The sequence below is a fragment of the Symsagittifera roscoffensis genome, chromosome 10 (assembly GCF_963678635.1).
Source record: "Symsagittifera roscoffensis chromosome 10, txSymRosc1.1, whole genome shotgun sequence".
Classification (NCBI taxonomy): Eukaryota; Metazoa; Xenacoelomorpha; order Acoela; family Convolutidae; genus Symsagittifera; species Symsagittifera roscoffensis.
In genome coordinates, this window is record NC_087071.1 from 29,223,114 (window position 1) to 29,241,291 (window position 18,178).

The following is an 18,178-nucleotide window of genomic DNA, read 5'->3' on the forward strand; positions in this document are numbered from 1 at the left end:
ATTGTTTTTCTTTTGTTCTTCTAGGTAACAGTTTTTCACAATGCACATCTTTTTGTTTTGTGGTAGTCTTTTAACTATTTCTGATTTAAAAAAAAACTGGTAATTTAATGCTCAGATTAACCCAAAGGTGACAAAACATCTCAAATTTAGAGATTTTGTAACAGCAAGAACGTAATCAGTTTTAAATTATATTTGGATGTATTTACACCGTGACAAATTAAAGAAAAGACTGATATCCGATTTATTGTAGTTTCTTGTAGTTTCTTGTAACAGCAAGAACATAAACAGTTTTAAATTATATTTGGATGTATTTACACCGTGACAAATTAAAGAAAAGACTGATATCCGATTTATTTGTAGTTTCTTGTTTTGTCGGATAAAGATAGTAAAGCAGTCATTCAGATAAATTGAGCTAATCGATTAACCTGAATATATCGATAGATCGATCAAAGTAATTGCGGAATCCACAAACAAAAGCCAAGAACGCAAAACTGTTAATGTAAAAAGATGCAAGCAATTTTGGAGTCCGCATTCAAATTGTGGATTCCGCAATTTATTTATTTTTTTGCGGTTTCATCTAACAACAGGTAATTCAATTTCCTAATTTTGAGGCAATTCGTCAACCTGCTAGTTGATTCCTCTTATTTGTTCTTCTTGGTTTTTTAGAAGGCACTATGTTTACCATATGTATCCGGATTTCACCTAAAACTCTCCCTCCTTTCAGAAATCATGACAAACACAGTAAGTTTTGTCCTCGTAGTACTTCAGTTTCGTAGGTACTTTCAATTACTGCTCTGGTAATATAGTATCGTTTCAACCACTTTTCTCAAGAATTTTTTTGAAACTATTTCAAAAAAGTTGAGATTAGTGCTGTTATGTCTCGGACGAAAATCGGACGTAAAAATAAAGCCCCAGTAACTTTAAAAATCAAGAAATTACTTTTGAAGAAGTGAAATCAACTAATTCGCAATTCTTATAAAAAAAATTAGGTTGAAGCGTCAAACAAGCCAAATCTAAAAAACATAGAAACTGAATGGAAATTCTTTTTTTGCTATTTAAGTTTGTTATGATGTAAGCCCGAGAAAATTTAGCGTATAACAAAAAGTAAATTCTGATAGTAACAATGACTAATTTCTTTGATAACTGCTCATGGTCAATTTTAATCACCTTTTGTCAATTATTTTATCAATAGATGACTAGATTTGATGCGTTTACCGGATACCTGTCACAAATCCATCTTTGTTCACGACAGATAACGTTCAATTTGAACCAATCAAAATTTAGTTCTTTTTGCAGTCTATTTTTCCCAAATAATTTCACGTTTTTTTCCATAGGAAGTACAGGTAGAACAAAACTTTTCCCTGGTTTTCCTCCTGTTATTTTGACTTCGGGTCGGTGTGTGCCGAAGCCAATTTCGACGATTACATTCAGACATAACGTGACTTCATATCGAGCCTGAAGTGAAAAAGAGCAAATCTAGAAAAACAAAGCGTCCTTTCACTGCTAAATTTTGAATATTCAGCAGACCTTAAAAAACTAGAAAACCATTTCCCAGAAAAGACTACAAGTATATCAGAATATTCAAAGCTATGATTAAAATATAAGGAAAAAATTTTATTAGCCAACAACTTGCTGGGCACAAAAAGTATTTTTTGCGAAGCGATTGAATTTTTGAAAGAAAATTTTTTTTTTAATTTGTATCAGTGAATAAGTTGCATGGCAAAAAACTAATTTTTTTCTGAAAGAATTCAAGCAATGAAAAACAATTTTGACAATTTCAAAGGTTTCATCGGCCAGTAGTTTGCTTGGCAAAAATCTCGTTTTACGGATTCGAGTCAAAGTATGAATGTTTTTTTTTGGAATGATTCAAAGTTTCCTCGGGCGATCACTTGCCTCACGCAAAAATTACTCTTTGCAAAACATTTTTAGCTATCCGCGAGGACTATTTGTGGTAGCTGATTTTGTGTTGAAATCAAAAACCAGAACAAACAAATGAAACACACCCAAAATAATTCTCCCCATTTTTTCAATTGATCGGAACAATAAAGCAAAACTACTTGACAAACATCAAAAGAAGAAAATCCAACTTAGTCAAACCAGTTAGAGAAAACTCTGAGTTTTTTATCATTGGTTGCCTTTTCCTGAAAAAAAATTGATTTAATTTTTTTTTTTTTTCATTCAGACTGAAAAGAAAATTTTTTTCAAAAAAATTGCTGTTGTATTCTCATTTTATCTAGAGAGAACCTTATTGATCTTAGTAAGCTCACAAACGGAATTTTGTTGATTCCAAACAGAGCATGTTTTTCGTTGTTTAGTTTTCAAAGACAAATCTAATGTTGCGAAATTTTTTCAAATTTTTCTGCAGTAATGTTAGCTGCTGTTTTTTGTTTAACGTAGCTTTAAAGGATATCTTTGAAAACAATTTCCATATTGTTAAAATCTATATTTTTAAAAATTTCATTTATTTTTATCAACTCCGGTAAATTAGTAACAGTTTTTGTTTTTACCTCTTATCCGCTCTTTTGAACCGGAGTTAGAACCGTGGTTTGATTTTTTAATTCTTATTTGTTTTTTTTTCGAAAGCTTTCAATCTAAACAAAAACAAGTTAGTATTCATTCACCCAAAATTTCATATACCCTTGTTTTTAAGCGTTATTACTCAATTTTCAACATTTTCAAACACATTTTCAATACCAGTTTTTCCAAAATTGAGCAAAATCTACTATAACCTCGCTTTTTTAATAAAAACGTTAATGAAATGAGATTCATTTCATTTAATCATATCCGACTTCTCTTCTAAATGTTTCCAGATCCAATTGCAATTGTTTCGTTTTTGATACTTCTTTTTGTTATCATACATATTATTTGAATCAACTATGACGAATTATAATATCTTTTATTTGCTGACTTTGTCAATGAATCAAAATAGCTTGTAGTTAATGAATTGTTTTTCTTTTGTTCTTCTAGGTAACAGTTTTTCACAATGCACATCTTTTTGTTTTGTGGTAGTCTTTTAACTATTTCTGATTTAAAAAAAAAACTGGTAATTTAATGCTCAGATTAACCCAAAGGTGACAAAACATCTCAAATTTAGAGATTTTGTAACAGCAAGAAGGTAATCAGTTTTAAATTATATTTGGATGTATTTACACCGTGACAAATTAAAGAAAAGACTGATATCCGATTTATTGTAGTTTCTTGTAAAAACTATTCGTAATTATAATTAATTTTAAGCGGTTATAAGCACAAAAAAGCTTTATTTCAAACTATAATTTACTCTTTGAATACCTACTTTGTGTAGTTATAGTCAACCATAATCGTCTCACGATCTAAATTAATATCCGCCATAATCAGTTTTTTTGCCTAAATTTTCAATACGAGCAGTAGAGAGTGTCGAAAAGTTTTTAGAATACAAGAAAAACCATGGAAAAACAAACTGTATAAAAAATTTAGAAACATTCCAGCATGCTCCAAAATTACCCAGTAAACTGAGACATTTTTTTGTCTCTTTTAATCTAAAACTTTGCATTAGCGAATTCGCGTTCTTAAGGAGCACCAAATTCTTGGAGAAGCAATTTTGTGAGGTGATCTTCCTATCTGCATGTAATAAGCAGAACTGCAAAACATTTTAAGAACAACCCTAATGAAGGCAAGTCAAAGGTGAGTAAATTATAATATAGCAAGCTAAATAATGTCTATTCGTGGAAGCCGTGGAAAAAAAGTAGCGGAAAAAATGCAGAAAATTTTGACGTCATCTAATTTTGAATTGAGGTTTCTCTGATCATTTTGGATTATGAACTCATTCTCAAACGTTTTTTTTTTCAAATAATATAGGAGTCGATGCATTTTTTTTTGTTTTGGTCATTGAAAAAAAAACTTGCCTTGATTACTCTCAGACTTTTTCCTCTGCTTCTGAAGTCTCCAATTTTTCTAATGTAGTTTTTAGGAGACATTCCAAATTTTTGACCAAAGTGTGAATATGTTCTGATTTGGTAGTAGCAGCAACCTAGACCTAAAATTGGAAATCTGTTTACAAATGTCCGCACTCTTTATAGATTTCCAGAAATTTTCTTGATAATTTTAGCACAGCTGAGTTCACACTTTAGGTTTGAATAGATTAAGCAAATCATAGTAGCCAAAGGAAATCAACTGGTGAAACCCACACTTTTTCGCACAGACAGAATTTCCAAAGCATAAAGGCGAATTGGGGAATAAAAGATGGTTGAAAAATTGTTGGGCAGTGCTCTGTAACATAATTGGGTTCGTTAACTGTCCCCTCAATGTTTCTGGTGCTTCATGTTTAAATTCTCGTTATATGAATATTCACCATTAACAATGAGAAATGAATTGTTTCTTTCTTTCTTTCTGGGATTTTCCCGAAATCCAACTCCTTCGTTACTTTTTTGCAATTGGAAATCCGTGATGAGGAAATCGAGACAATGAAAAGATAATCTTAAACCACGTACTTGTAAGGTTAAGAATTACTGATTGGGGATTCTCAGCCATGGTCTGGATTCCCTGTTTGGGTTGCTGTTACATTGGGGATTTTCCTAATTCAGGAAATTTTTAAGGCTTGGTTTTACCTTGAATTGCATCAAAATGTAGTCGGTTTAATCAAAACAATCTTATTTAAAAATTTGAAAAGATATGTCTAATTGTTTTTTTTTTGAAAAATTTGTACTACAGTTTTTGCCATGTTAAGAGTTCTTTTGAACAACATGAAAATGCAATCCAATGAGCTCACCTTCTTCTACGGTTTGTGAATTATTATCTGTATATGATATCAACAAGCTCTTCGAATTTTATTTACTTTCAACTGTGACCCATATTTTTGTTTCAACATTCAGAAGATTATTATTGTATCTTTTTTAAGATCTCGAGGTAGACTTTCAAATTTTGGATATGTTTGAAGAAAAATTAGACAATGGGGATCCCATTTCTACGCCATTTACAATTTTATCTTGGTCAACTTCCTTCAAAATAGTTTCGAAGAAAATCGGAACTTCTTTCCGATGCAAGCAAAAAAGAGAAAATAGTTTTTAGTATCAAAATTAGAATGAGCATTGAAGTGTATTTTGTGACACATTAGTAGCTCCTTGAGATGCTTCTTGACAAGTATTACCCTTGAAGTATTATCAAACTTTGCAAAATTACGATACACTTTTGTCTTTTACCATCTGTTGGATCACAGTTGACGTACGTTCAATTTTATCCACATTGGGCTCAAAAACAAACAGTTTGAAAGAAGAAACGTAAAAACAATGAAACAACTAAAGTCAGCTCTCAAAGTAAATTTTTGTTAACTGTCCTTCCAAACTGAGGCACGCAACTTTTGGGTTCTTAACATTTTTTGACGTTGCAGTGGAGGTCAAATGTCCACCAAGTAAGTGATACGTGCTATGACAACATGAAAGCTATTCTATTTGTTATGTGAAAACAGAGACCTGTCAATTAAGTCTAGAGACACGGTTAATTTAATGGTGCTAAAACCAACACTCTCTCGGCGGCTAGTGAAAAATTTAGTTGAGCATACATATTGAACTGATTCCTTTTTTATATTTCAAGTATTACCCCTTCAATCTAATCTAAAACTTGACCAAAATAATGTTGATTTATAATAGAAAGTAAATAAATTATAAATAAGGGAGTCATTTCAAAACGTATGATCAACTATAACTTTCACTAGCTGCCGAGCGAGTGTTGGTCTTAGCACTATTAAGTTAACCATTTCTCTAGACTTAATTGACAGGTCTCTGTCTTCACATAACAAATAGAATAGCTGTCGTGTTATCATAGCACGTATCATTTACTTGGTGGAAATTTGATCTCCACCGCAGTCCTAAAAAAAGTCATTCAGGGCCGGAAATATTAAAATCAACCTGGAATATCGTAAACGAAGAAAGAATACCAATTAATGCTTCTGTAATTTGACAAAGTAAGCATTTCAATCTGGAAAGTGTCATTCCAATGGTGACTACGAGACTCGTTTTTTACGGACGTCCAGTATCGACTCATACAGAAATAGTCACTGAAACACAAAAAATATTAAAATTGCGTACCGAAGGAACTTTTGAAAACATTTGAAGACATTTTAAAGCATTTTAATTATATACCGGAAAAAGTTTTGAAAACAATTGAAATAAATTTTGAAAGATTTAAACTATTTACGGGAACAACAACTGAAAGAAATTGAAGAGCACCTGTAAAGAGTTAAACCATATTTTCTGGGTCTTAATTAGCTGCTTTGTGTAAAAAATTTAATTTGGGAGATTTTATAGAATGATTGCAAAAACTATGAACAGAAGATGAACTATGAACCTCGCTCGCTAAAAGATTGAAGAAAAAAGAAAAAACCGAAAAGTAAGCAAATTGAAACTTATTCAATTGCCGTAATGATTAAGGTCAACAAAATGAGAAAAAAATGAGCTAAAATTTATTGAGAGAAGACTAAACTAATAATGAAAATGTAATGCATATCAATTTGAGTGCCATTTTGAATCGACTAAAGTTCAAAAAAAAACATTGGGCTCCAGCATAAAAAAGAGTTACAGACTCTAGTTTTTTTAAGTTAGTAAGAATTTTGACATATGGATCGTTGTAAAGAGGAAAATGACCTGAAATTATTGTTTTGCTAAAGAAGACTCAATAAAAATTGCTCTTGGCTAAAAGCAAGTCAAAACCAACCCGATCAAATACAATTTCAATGCGACCTGACCGAGGTGAGGTGGCTTTACCATGATTTCAAAGTTGGCCCTTAGATACATCTAGGTATTCAAAATCAAGCCAAAAGTAGCCACTTCATGCAAAATTTTGTTGCGATCTTTTTGCAATGTCATCGGAACAAAAACAGTTTACAATCTGAAATTGGTCTCACAGTCTGCTGTCTTTATCATCTAAAACGTCCTATTTCAAATTGGAATTTTTTTAGCCATGTTTAATGATTTGAAGATTCGAACTGCATAAAAAAACTGCAACACATAGTTCTTATTAGTTTCATATTTATCTACATCCTACTTTATATATTTCCTTGCAAATTCGCAAAAAATAGTTAATAATCAGAAAATTATAAATGCTAGTCAAAGGTTTGAACAAATTTTTGGCAAATCCAATATTGAATTTTTCAGTTAGGAAACTATTTGACTAATCTGAAATCACTCGAATCGCTTTTTATTTTATTAGTTATCTGACAACTATGGTACTGAGACAAAGTTTTATCGATGTCACATTTTCGTTCTGTAACATAACCCCCAATCTTCTCATGATGGTTTGAATCGTACGTTCAACCAATCTGCAACCGCGATGATCCCCAGATTTTTTCTTCTATGTTGTTTTCTAAACAATATTTCCGCATTGTTTTATCCTTAAACCCAGAAAATTGGTCAGTTCTTATTGATTCGGGTGTTCCGTGGGTGTCGATGTAAAACGAAGATTTTTTTTGACGATTTTCCCCCCGTTGATTTTGTTATCTTAACTGAAGGAAATTTCGAATACCTAACTATTGCTACCAGCAAGTATATATTTTTCCCTTTATGATCTTCCAGAGGGCCTGCATAGTCCAGTTGTACTTCTTGACTTGGCTGCGTTAGCAGCGGAAGAGGTATACTAGCATTTTTTGGTATGATGTACTAAACATTCTTACCGTAGCGAGTGCAATTTCTACATTCTTCTGCCAGATTGACAATATCTTTGTGCATGAGCGGCCACCACAGGTATCTCAAAACATCCAGCATCGCTTCCTGACCTGTGTGACCACGGTGAACTCTAGTCAAAACTGCTTGTCGCAACTGCCCTGGGACCGCCATCCTGTTATCTACTAGTATGCAGTCATCCACCACGGACAGTTGGTGCCAGAGAGGATTTGTATATGACCCCATGAGTTCAAAGCTATGAAGATTGTTTCTTTCTATCACTCGTCGAAGCCTGTCCATCCAGGGATCCTCAGTGATTAACTCCGCTAGGAGACTTCCATCGAATAGCTTTATGAGGTTATCCAGACTTTCTTCCTTGATTAGCTCCGGTTGACGAAATTTGTCCTTCCTAGAGTTGTGATTGGCCCTTTTCTTCCCGATCACACACTAACTTCTGGGCTGTCCGACAGGCTTTCCGCAGTTAAATCCACTTCGACTATCGGCGATTTGTATCCTTTAGAGTTTCTGTCAATTTCTTGGTCGTGTTGCACTCGGCTTTGCATTTCTGTTTGTGCTTCTAGCTCTAGCATACTTCTCGGGTTATCCTTTCTTTCTACCCCCATGAGGTCCCAAATTGAAATTAACTTTGTCATAGCAGCTAGTGGACTGGCAGATAATGTTCCTGACTCTCTATTAGGTTTGATGTACCTATCCACCGCTCGCCACTCGATCTGTGGTATGTCTGGATCCGAACTGTCCGAGTCGTGTCTACTGCACGCTCCTCTCTTTACCATTCTGGTCCTTGAAAATGTTGCTTCTGTCACCTGCTCTGTCAGTTCTTCCCTTTTTTCGTTATGTCTATTTGTGATCTTCACCGTTTTCTTCGATTTTCCTGGCCCCAACTGATTTTTTTCCATCTTCACTGTTTTCTCCGGCTGACTTGTTGAATTATTGCATTTTTTGATATCTGAATTTATCACCGACTGTTTAGTATGAGAAATCTTGTTTAGTGTGTTTTGCTCGTTTTGATCTTTTTGAAGACGTGAGTGTGATGAGTTGTCTTTACAGTGGCTAATATTGTTTCTTATTCCAGAATGTTCTACAATACTTACATTAATCTTCCGATCTGTATCCTTCAACCTACTGTTCAAGCAGTCGAGCGCCTTATGGAAATTCTGAATTGAAGTTACCACAAATCTTTCATCTATTTCAGATTCAGGCCATGGGTCCCCATTTGTCTCTGAGATTGATAAGTTTTGTTCGATCTATGTTCCCCCAACGCGGATGTTAAAGCTTTATGATATGTTGCTATAACAAATTCTTTTCCCAATAGGTAATGTTTAAACCGATCTACCGCCCAAACTACTGCAAGCAGCTCGAGTTCGTTAGCAGAGTAGAGTATTTTTTTTCTTGGGTGTTCAAATAACGCGAAGCAAATGCTATCGGTACCCATTCATTTTGTTCTGAATGCTGTACAAGGGTTTCATCACACTTAACCCGAGTTTCTCTTGAAGGATTATAAATATTAATCATAGCAAATGTTTGCTACCGCTTTTTTAACATCCTCAAATGCTACTGAAAGTTGACTATCCCAATCAAATTTTTTCACTGGCAATCGAATGTTTTTCATCTTCTTTTTTTCGTTTTCATATTTTAACAAGGGTCGAAGTTTATCCATTAAGCTAGCTGCGTTCGGAATAAACTTAGATAGATGATTAATACTGCCCACGAAAGATCTATGTTGCTTGTGTTTTCGTGATTTTGGGTATAATACCCTCTGGCGATAATTTAGGGCCTAAACAATTTACTGATCACAAAAAAAACTCATATATTGATTTTGACCTCTAACGCAAGATTCTCTCCATCCAATTTTTGTAAAACATTCCGAACCAATTTTCCGTGATCCTTTTCTTCACCCCTCGAGCTAATAATGATATCATCTAAGAAGCAAAAGGTGTTTTTAGCATGGTTCAATGTTCTGTCCATCGCCTTTTGGAATTCAGCGGGCATGTCCGCCAACCCGTAAAAGCCTGTAAGAAACCTATAGATTCCTGTTGCCTCGCCCCCAACAATATTAAAACTGCATTGTCTGGCTGTGTCTGCAGTTAGTCTTATTTGACTGTAAGCGTACTTCAGATCCAGCACTGTGAAATACAGTGTACCTGCTGCTTTCGCAGTTATTACTTGGCTAACACCATCTATCAGTTCATCAACGTTTGGCATCTGATGATTGTTTTTGTACAATTGTCTACTGATAGGTTTTGCATCCAAGGCCAATTTAATGGAATCGTCTTTTTTAACCGTGATAACAATTGGAGCAATGAAACAGTCGCTTGTACATTTATCCAATTTTCTGATATGTCCTTCCGATAACAATTTTTCTTGTTCTGTTTGTACTTTAACCTGAATATGTATAGGTATTCGCCTACCTTTTTCTTGTGTCGGGCATAACGGATATTTAAATTTTGTGCTCACAGTATGATTTTTTGACTCCCCTTGGCGATCAAAACGACTTTTGAATTGATCATAAAAATTTGATTTCCAAACTTCTGACTGCTCGCACGGTAGCACGTTGAGCCTGGATCTTCGTGATGGTGCAGATTTCTGAGTAGTATGGATCCACAGTTTTCCCTGACGATCCAGTCCCAGAATAAATCGCGTCGTTCTGTGATTAACAGCGGTGCTCCGTGCACTTCCTATCCGGCTGAACGGAGGTTCGCTTTTAGTGCTCCTAGTATCAGAATTGGACGTTTATTGTAGTCTAAAAACTGTGCAGACAGGTTAAGTTTTTCCGCAGCAATAAATTTTGATTTCGGAGATCCTTCCAAAATTTGTTTTATTGATGTCCAATTCAAAATTGATACTGGACTACCCGTGTCTTTAGTCATATTCACAACATGATTATCACTTTTCACCAAGGCCTTCAATGCTTTTTTATGAGATTGTGGATTTCGGCGTACCTCAATCTTTTCGACTTTCTCTGATTTATCATTTGGGCTTTGTTGACCACCGCTTCCTTCTGCTTGATCTTTCGTTAATACTCGGTTGTTGATGTATTGCTCGATTGCTACAATTGATTTTAAATCATCTTCAACCGACATTATTTCGAACTTGTCATAGGAATCAAAATTTTGTTTTAGGTTACACTCTTCTTCCGAACTAGAATTTTTGTTTACAATCTCGTTTACTTGCTGTGATCTGCACATTTTCGCGAAGTGATTTGGTTTGTTACAATTCTTACACGATTACTCATTGCCGGACAACTGTTCAAGTGTCCTTCTCCAAAAATTCTTCTTCATCTCGAGCATTGTTTCTGATCTCCCTTGGATCTTGTAGTATTTCGATTCTCGTAATTTTTCCTTTTGTTTTGATCTCGACCTTGACGTCTAGAGTTATATCCCTTGTTTCCAATTGCCATGATTGGTTCTTGATTTATTTTAGTTTGCGCGTTTGAGAATAGTCCCTTATTGGTAGTACTTGTTGAGGACCTTTGAAATGCTTGCGTAGTTTGCTTGCTTTGTTCGAGTTTTATTGCTCCCTTTAGTTCTTCTGGTGTGAATGTTTCAAAAATTAGAGTGTCTTGAAGTACAACAATCCGCATCCGGGATATAAATAAATCTTTAACTAGCTCTTCTTCTAGTCCTCCCAGCTCTGCTTTTGCTGCTTGTGCAGTCAATGCCACGTGAAAGGATTCGAGAGTTTCATTCGTCTCATATGATCATATAAACAATTTGTTTCGCTCGTAAGTGATGCATTTCGTCTTTTCGAAGCAGATTTTTGCCAGTGTCACTATATCTCGAAACCCGAGATTAGATATTTCCGAGTGCGGATTCTTTTGTATGAATTTTTTCTTGCCTTCTGAGCCCAAAGCTAGAAATAGTCGGGATGTTAAACGTTTTCCAACTTCGTGGTAGAATACGTTTCGTACCACTTTAGGTTCTCGTAAAACACGTTCTTCATTCTCTAATAGGACTCTATCTCGTGCTATTCTGTTACGAGCTTCTCTCTCTGCTACTACCTGCGCATCCTCGTTGTTTCCTCGCGTTTCTGGATGGGGTAGAGGTTCTTCCAGTACTGCTCATGGTTCGTCTAATAATACTTCTGGATCCACGTTCTTCTTGACCGTAACAGCTAATAGGAATTGATCAAACCAGGTTTCAAAATTTCATGGTGGGCCCGAGTTTGCCGAAACCCAGAATACCGGAATTCCCATGTCTGTCCTATTGTCTTGAGACAAAAATCTTGATCCTGCTGGCTGCGCCATGTGATACCAGATAGAACCTTGTTGGTTTGGATAGTGAAAACGATATTGGTTTCAAAAGAGTTTAATTTAATATCGAAACCATCTTTTTCTATAGCCCGAGTTTTTGTGGCTAACTGTATGCTGCTGCTACAGTAGAGAGAACTGAGTCTTTTTTTATATCGAACAAAGGTCACACATGATTGACCTTGGAATAATTAATAACAATAATTTAGTTATAGATAACAATATGAACATGAGACCAAGGCTATAGTACTGTTACTGCAACTGCAGTTGCAGTTGCTGTACCACATATATATAAAAGTGAAAAGCAACAATTGTGTTCGATTTGCCTTGAAATTCGATGTGTTAAAAATAGGTAATCTAATCCGTTTTTAAGAATTGATTGTACTCTATTGTTTTTTAAATTTACAGACACTGACAATGAAACTGAGATTCAATCGATTTTATCATTGGAACTCCAGCGCTCGAATAAACGGATAAACATTTAATCAAGCATCTCGATTTGTTTCTGCAATTGAGGTGAACAACGTTTAGCATAAAATCTGCGCAAAAAATATAAACTTTCCTTGATTGCGACAACTTGTATTGCCATTGATGATTTGAGTTAAGACCTTTTGGTAAAACTCATAGAGTAATTTCAGATAAGGTATATCGTCTGCTCGTCACGCTATCTTATTTTCGGCCGGATAGATTCGTGCAACTTCTTAGTCTAATGCCACTCTTAATCTTACTCTTATATCTCCTAGTCTCAATAGATCTAGTGTATACTGGTTTATGCGAGTCGGTCTCTCTGGAGAAGGCAACTATATTCTAAGTTTAATTCAAATTGCTCTGGTGCTGAAACTACAAGTAGTTTCAGCACTTACAATCAAGTGGGTTGTTAGTTGATGGAGTATGATTGGTTAGTATTCAATAATTTATAGAGATAAAATATCATAATAATAACCAATAATATAATTCAGTTTAGATCTGGTTCCAGATTAAAGAAATAATGTTTTAACGAGTCATTCTTTGCTTTTATTCACATAGTGTTACTTTTTTTTGCAAAAAAATTCAATCTTTGGGAAATACGTTGTATTTATTTTAGAGCTTAATTTGAGCATTGACGTTATTTTTAACATTTAACATTAAAAAAACTAAAAATTGTTAAAACACTGCTAATAAATTTGCTAGTCAAAATGCATTTACTGGCCTGCCTATACTTTTATTGCTACATAATCTTTCAATTATGGGCATCGGACCAAGTTTTCAGCCAATCAGAAAAAAAATTGAAGTGCAGCGCTAAGAAATTTCAATTTTAGCCCTGCGGCGGAGGATCTTAAATTCGTCTAACTGGGGGGATTAAAATTTGATCCTGGCCGTAAAATAACGGCTACTACATTGAAAAACTTCTTACCTAAAGTTGGAGCATGCTGATCCTAGTCCGGAAATCGGGTCCGGTAGAACAAACTCAATTGCCTCGGCAGTCCAGCCATCAAAAATTAGCAAAGCTGAAAAAATATTTTTTTGAAGCGAATAAACTAAAGAAAGGAATCACGACAAAAAACTCCGTCTCTGCTAGCTGTGCAAATGGCTGATTCAACTATCGGTTGAGCATTTATGATTTTTTTTTTCCAAGTTTGTTGGCATTTTTTGTCGAAAAAATGATCACAACGCATAATTAAAGAAACTTGGAATGAAACACAAAAAATGCCGAAAATCTGTGGCGCATATGAGGAGTTCAAAAGTTCCAATTTTTCTCTGGAGAAAGCCTGCCCCAGCAGAAGCAAACGCCCCTCTGCTCAGGGATTTGATCCCATCACTACGCAAAGGTTCCCTTTTGGTATTATTTTATGCCATCCATTTTCGGCTCATTGACCATAGACAATTTTTGTTTTCAAAAAATGTCCAACCTTTTTCAAAAAATTCTCAAAAACGACATACAGCATTTTTGATTTATGTTTTTAAATGTTTGCCTACTTTTTTTTGAAAAACCACGTCAATTTTTTCTTTTGTCACTATATGGTTTTTCATGGTTTTTTTGGAGAGCTCGCAAAACCAATTTGATCGACCTTAAAAGTTCCATTGCCCCTGCGAGAAGATCCTAGATCCAAAATACGACAAACTAAGACTCACAGAATATTGATAAGCATAACAGTAGTGTTGGTATGTTAAATAGCATTTTAATATGAGGTCTGTCAATAAATTGGTCTGTCAATAAGCCAAGCTAGACCTTCATAAAGTGAAAGGCTGGCTGGTAGAGCTAATTAGAACTGCTAAATTGTAGTTTGTTTGAAACCAATTCAAAACAAACAACCAATTTTCAAAAGTTATTTCTTTAACACAATGCTGATTTAGCGCTTGCTTGAGAATCTAATTTTTTAACCAATAAATAGGGTTTAAATCTCGAAACGAGGTTTAATTGATGCTATGAGAGATTATTTCATCAATAGTCCAGATATTGGGGGGTTTTCCTGTAAAAAATACTTTTCTAAAACAACGGTTTCAATGACGTGAATTATATCGAAGTCCTCTATAAATGCAATTTGACTGGCCTCTTTTGATTTTCTTTCTGAAAAAGTCCGAGAATTTTTTTTCGAATCAATATGAATGGGACTTCTGTAGCTTCTTGTCCATGGATTGAAGTTCTCTTTTCGTATCTTTGATTTTTGTTATTAGGCTCTTTTTACCTATTTTTCCTGTGGTACCTAACTACGACTTGCTAGCCGCATAAAGAACTAAACCAACAGCTATGCTAATTAAACCTTTGCAACCCCTAATGAATCTTCCCTTTTTTTCAAAAGCAGGGGAAACAATTCAAAAGACTGAAAATGATTTGTTTTCCTTGTTAGTATGATTATTACGATTATCAATAAAATATCATGATATTAAAGATAACAAAGTTTTAAGATGAAATGACTCCCAACAAAAAGTTAGGAGCGTATAACCTCTAAAAATTGGCGCAAAATGTGTAAAATTTGATTTTTAAACAAAACTGAGAGGTTTATATATATTTTTAAAATGTTGGGCATCATAGGAAGCTCCTTTTAAAATTGTTTTGTCAACAATAGAACAGATAGTTTTGCGTATTTTTTGTTTGTTTAAAAAACCGAAACCGGTCGGCCCAACATTTGCAATTTAAATTGCATCATAATATTTTTGCTAATTTCTAAGCAAGTTTTATCTTGAACTTTTTTGTGTTAATTGAAACCAATTTGAAAACAGTGCGTTTTATTTTTCAAGTTTTAATCGTTTTGTCCGGATAATTTAAATCAGCAATGTATTTTTGATGAATAACGTAAAAAAATAATAATTCACAACATTAGCAAAAAAGTTTTGCCAATGAGGAAAAATAGCAAACTCAACTTGACGGTACAAGTTTGATAGTTGGGCCCTTGAAAGATTAAGTTTGGATGATGGGTCCCAATTTTCAAAAGCAATTTTGATTTGGGGAACTATCTCATTTTAAGGGACCTAATCTGATCATACTTGTATCAAAATTTCAATTCAACTTTGATACCTCATAAAGGGTAGCGCTGATCATATACTCTTGGGTGATGTCAATTTTTTAATAAGATTTTCTGTGAGTATGGCTGACACTGGTTCATCAAAATTGGCTCTCTGTCTTGGAGGAAAAGTTAACATAATCAAATTAAACAGCAAAAATCTATTGATCTATTGGAATCGTTTGTTTTCTCCCTTCTTTTTAAAAAAAAAAACAATTTTTGAAATTAATTTAAATAAAGTAAAGATTTTCAGGGACTTATTATTCAAATTGATACAAAATAAAAACGGCCGAAACATGCAAAGCTTTGAAATTGTCACTGGGAAATGGGAACAATTTTGCAATTCGAAAAGTTTGGTTAGAACAGAACAAAAATGTTGCTTCTTTTATTTCGATTTTTTGAACGGTTACTCATTCATTTTGATAATTGACTATCGAAAGTTTTTGTTTTCAATCTTTCGCCCAATAGTGTTTCGCCTTTTCGACTTCTGTCCATCGCCCATAAAACGGTCCGCAGGTTAACTGATTGGACTAACGCTCTTAAAAACTATCAAAAGTGGTTTCAAAGATTGACCTGGTTCTCCGAAAACCTATCAGAAGTATTCAAGTTGTCACTATTTTCTATAAAAATCCCTAATGATTCAAATATGAAAATGAGTCGAACTTACAAAATTTTTTCCGTCAAACACTTTAATTTTTGCACTGAATATGTGATACAGTGCTGATTTGATTTAAACTATTAAAATGAAAAAAAAAACACATTTAAACTTAAGTTACGTTTTTTTCAAAATGAGTTGATTTTAGTCGAAAATTAAAAAACTAAACTTGCTTAAATTTCAGCAAAATTTTAAGGCGTAAAAACGACCAATTTTGGGCTTTCTTATTCCACCAAAAAACGCTAAATGCTTGGTTGAATTGCTCGCAAACCTATAACTAAAAGAGCTTCTAGTATAGCCCAACAAAATGGAACGAGGGTCTAATTTTACTAAAAAAAAGTATAAAAACAGTTTTTAAATAAATATTTGGTGCTTCATATAGTAAAAATGACAGATTTGGCTATTAAACAAAAAATTAATTTAATTTTAAAAAACAGACAATTGTACATTTTTAAGTTTTGTTGGGGTTTATCAGAAGCTATATTAAAAGTATTTTTATCAGCGTTTTAACCAGTAGTTTTGGCGTAAATTTTGATTAAATAAAAACAGCTGAAAAAGGTCGGCCCAAAACTCGCATATTAATTTGCACCAGAATATGTTTGCTAAATTTCTAAGCATGTTTTATCTTCACTTTTCCTGTGAAAAAGGAGCCGAATTTGAGAAAAACGCGTTTTAGTTTTGAATAGTTTGATTAAATTTTAATCGTTTTGTCCGGATAATTTGAGTTTTTTGATTAATCAAATTTTTAATTTTAGTGATTTATAACCTTGAATTAGATGATCAAAATTTGAAAGATACTTACCATATCATTATTATTCAAAGGTTTCAATTGCGTTTTTCGCATGGTATAAATGTGTGTATCAATGATAGTTCAAGTTCAAAGTGTGCCATAGCAAACGGGGCTTTGGTTTGCGAATCGGTGTTAAGTAGAGAAAAAATGCAAACTTACTTGATAAAAACCTGAAGATGAAGCTCAGCCAATGATAAAGCTTTATATGATCATATTCTTGTTCTCCTTGTTTTCGTAAGAATGATCTATTCGTGTTCTTAAGTTTTCTTCATAAAAAGAGTAAAAACCTGTTTTCGTTTTCATTTTTTTTCCAATAGCTTTGAAGTCTCGGTCACATTTTTTTGACGTTGTGTTCAGAGCCTTGAAACAAAAATTCCATTATTTTTTAGAAAATCATATTTGATTCTTGTTACAAACATTTTTGTATTCCGGAAGTTTGTATATCATATTAAATTTCTTTCAGTCGTTAATTAGGTGAAATTGTTCGAATTAGGTGACCCATCTCAGATAATTTTTCACTCTCTCAACCAATTTTTGAAACGTTCGACCGTAGAGTTTTTCTTGACCATTTTTTTTAAATACGATGCCCAGTTTTGCTTTTTGTGAATTATAAGCGGATTCCACAACAGGCCAAAATCAGATTTGCCGAACAATCTGCAACATTGATTCTTTTTTTATATTTTTTGCTGTTTTGGATTCCACGGACAAGTAACTAAAACATTGTATGACCAGACACTGCTCCAAAAACAGGCAAATTTGCGAAATCCTTGACAAAATTTGGGAAATCTCCAAAATGTTTTGTGGAATTCGAAACACTTTATGGAGTCCATGAACAAGTAATAGTCAATGTGCTTAGTAAATTTAGGCTGTTGTGGAATTATAAGTAGAGCCCGCAAATTGTAAGCGAAATCCGCAAATTGTAAGCAGAATTTGTAAAAATTTGGGCAACCCTTATACGTTTGCGGAAACCGCTTACATTTGCGGAATCCGGAACGACTACTTATATTCGCTCGTTGCTGAATCCGCAACAAAACTAATAAGACGATTAAATTCACATTACAGGTATTTGTACGCGGAATCCACAGAAATTTTGTGAGTGGAATAAATTTACAACAAGCAACATGTTTGAAGACTTGCTTCTGGAATCCAGGAGCATTAAAAAAACTTGAGCGCCTATCCAGTGCACATCTTCGTAATGTTTATTAAACAAAAAAAATTCTATATCTGTATATTTAGTTACCAATTTGAATTTATTTTAATTTACATGAAAAGTTGTTGTCACAAAAAAGCACAATATATTCTACATTTTCCGTAAGCATGGAAATTGATGAATGAGAGTCTGGTTAGAAGAAAAGA

The 18,178-nt window shown here is 33.9% G+C and overlaps 1 protein-coding gene and 1 long non-coding RNA gene across 2 annotated transcripts in view; one reads left to right on the plus strand and one right to left on the minus strand.

Moving 5' to 3' along the window:
• LOC134855274 (integrator complex subunit 12-like) overlaps nt 1-18,178 on the plus strand; it is a 313,709-nt gene that overhangs the window by 213,586 nt on the left and 81,945 nt on the right. The gene's annotated exons all lie outside the window — the stretch shown is intronic.
• On the minus strand, nt 1,304-14,105 carry LOC134855620 (uncharacterized). Its single transcript, XR_010164517.1, has 5 exons — nt 14,008-14,105; nt 13,289-13,382; nt 5,880-6,028; nt 3,882-4,012; nt 1,304-1,455 (listed from the first exon to the last, which is right to left on the minus strand). It is a non-coding gene; the product is annotated as an uncharacterized LOC134855620 (long non-coding RNA).